This window comes from Egretta garzetta, unplaced genomic scaffold (assembly GCF_000687185.1).
Source record: "Egretta garzetta isolate BGI_Z169 unplaced genomic scaffold, ASM68718v1 scaffold433, whole genome shotgun sequence".
In the NCBI taxonomy this organism is placed as follows: domain Eukaryota; kingdom Metazoa; phylum Chordata; class Aves; order Pelecaniformes; family Ardeidae; genus Egretta; species Egretta garzetta.
Window position 1 is genome coordinate 174,168 of NW_009259253.1, and position 2,625 is coordinate 176,792.

The following is a 2,625-nucleotide window of genomic DNA, read 5'->3' on the forward strand; positions in this document are numbered from 1 at the left end:
CTGAAGATGTTAACGGTGATCTATCCTCTTAGCAATGCTAACCAGGAGAAATGGACCGGTGTTGACCGACTTCAACTGGCTAAGGGTAGGCCCCCAAACAAGGGTGTAAATAATTAAAAAAATCACTTGCTAATCAGAAGTCATTACCCGGTGAGTGCTGTACATGTTTCACAGAGCTGCCGAACCACAGAGGGATTTATTAAGTTCTGTTTCTGAGCTGATGAGCAACCATGACAGACTTGCCTTGAATGTTGCCATGACCATCTCTGGTGGGGAGTGTCATTTTGATTCTAGGAAGTCCAATGACAGCAAGGCCTTGCTTGGATCTGGGCAATTGCATTAATTTTCAGATAAAAATGAATAATATTATGTTCTGCAGTAATTTTTCCTCTCCTCCCACGTTCCCTCCATGGGTTCAGCTGAAAACAAAAGCACCACATCTCCTTTGAGAAAGACTGAATAGCGTCACGCTCACCCGGTCTTTTAGAAATAACATTTATTAAACCAACAAACAGGTAGTGGGTCCTGGCCTCCCCAACCCCAAGCATTTGGTGGAGAGTTGGCGAGCCAAAGGCACGCTTTATCTTGGCGAGACAGGAGGTGGAAGGCGAGGGGGAGCGATGGGGACCACCATGTGCTTGGTCGCTCCCTCCAGCATCCCCAGTGGGCAGCCCTGCAGGAGCTGCTCGTGGCAGATGGGATGCACCACCTTAGAGAGATTTATTTTTTTCTCGTGTAAGACATCAGACTCTACTACTGGAGCAGCAGAGAATTAACGCATAATGCCAGGCTTTGCGCTTTAGTATTAGTTACTGGATATGCTTTTTTTTTATAAATTGTATCTTCCTACCCCCTTAAAAATACATCTCCTAAAGGACTCGGTTTTTATCTCATATTTAAAGCTCACCTTCTCTGTTCTAGGTCATCACCTTTCATCCAAATATGACAAACATTTACCGTAGCGCGGTGCCTGACGCAGACTCAAGCAAGCAGTGTCCTTCTGAATTCTGAATATTCCCCGCCGCGAGCTGGATGAAATGAAAGGAACACCGTTAGACTCAGATTTTGTGGCAGCACTTGGCCTCCACTCAGAAGCTACCGCTCTGTCCTAATGTCCACTAGGTCAGGGGATAGGGAGATCCAGCTCTAAAAATAGCCTGCTGTAGCTAGGTGGGGGTGTTCCAGGAGTAAATGATTGCTGGGAGAAGAAATAGGTTACTTTTCTCCTATTTCCAGGATATGGTCGGGAGGGCAGGTGGAATGTGCCTGACCATGCGCCTTTCCAAGTGGCTTTTGCTGAAGAGACAGAATCTGGGAGCTGAAGTCCACAGGAGTGGTCATGCAGTGGAAATCCTGGCACCTCCTCAGGTCTCTGTGGACCTCTGAAGGGGGGCTCTGCTCAAAAACTCAGGACGCGTGGGAGGTCTGGATGCTATGTCCCTAGGAGCAGTTGTCCTCCTGCAACACTAGCCTGGCTGAAAATCTACGTTGGCCATTTGACTCTCTGTAGAGTCGCCCGTAGCTGCGTACCTCGAGTCGTAGGAGGAGCTGGTTCAAATCGGCAGCGTTCACCTCGGCAAAAACGTTGGAAAGCCGTGGTTGGGTGGGTGCTGCTTCTGGAGACCCTTCTTCGGTTCCGCAGCCGGGCTTCGTGCTTGCGGCCGTGCCGTGGAACGCGAAGGGGGCTGGCGTTCACGGCGAGTTAGGGGGTCATTTCTGTAAAACACAAAACCGGCTTAAGTCTAGAAAGGGGTTAGAAAGCGCCAGGTAACACGTTCTAGCGAGATAATTGCCAGAAAAGGTGTTGATCCATTTGCTCAAGTAACTCCCAGCCCTGCTGTACGTTTTACGGGCAGCTGACGTGGAAGAGCCGTTAGTGTTGCATCCTGGCGTAGCACAGATTTGTATGTGTGCATGGGTATCTTAATATTCAGAAATAAGAAGCATTTGCATTAATAAAAAAAAAAAATCGGATCTCAAATAATAAAACTTTGATGAATTCCAACTTTGTAATAAGGCTGGCGATAAAGCTAAGCTCAAACTGGTTGTTGAGCAGAGGTGCTGGTCTAAAAATGTGAGATTTCAAGAAAATGTTGGACAGAAGAACCGCTAGAAATGTGTGTCCCGTGAACGATGCCGATGGTAATTTAAATTCTAACACTGCCACAGAGCATCAGGAACCTGGGTCACTAGGATGGGTTGCGCTGGTATTAAGAGAAAAAAATATTCATTGCCACTCAGCTATGAAGGAGCTCTAAGTAGATGGAGCAAAACGAGAGGCAACCTTTGTTAGCTCTCTTGCTGGTTTGAACTCAGGCAAAAATGATTTAACAGTGTTATTAATAGGGGAAAAAGAAAAAAAAAAAAAAAAAAAAAATAGAAAGTCTGCCTGGATTCTCCGCTGTTAAGGAACTCAAAATTAAGCTGAAGAGCTCCGTTTCGTAGCGGGAGGCCCTGCTGTGGGTACCACGTAGGGTGTTGTGTCAGGCGTTTGGGTTGTCCGCACCAGCAGCGGTCCCCGTCACCCAGGGGAGAGGAACGGGGCCCGCCGGCCGCCCGGGGCCCTGGCTGCGCGCCCGCTGAACCTCCCCTGAGGTCAAAGCCAGGCCGGTACCCAAGGATGAC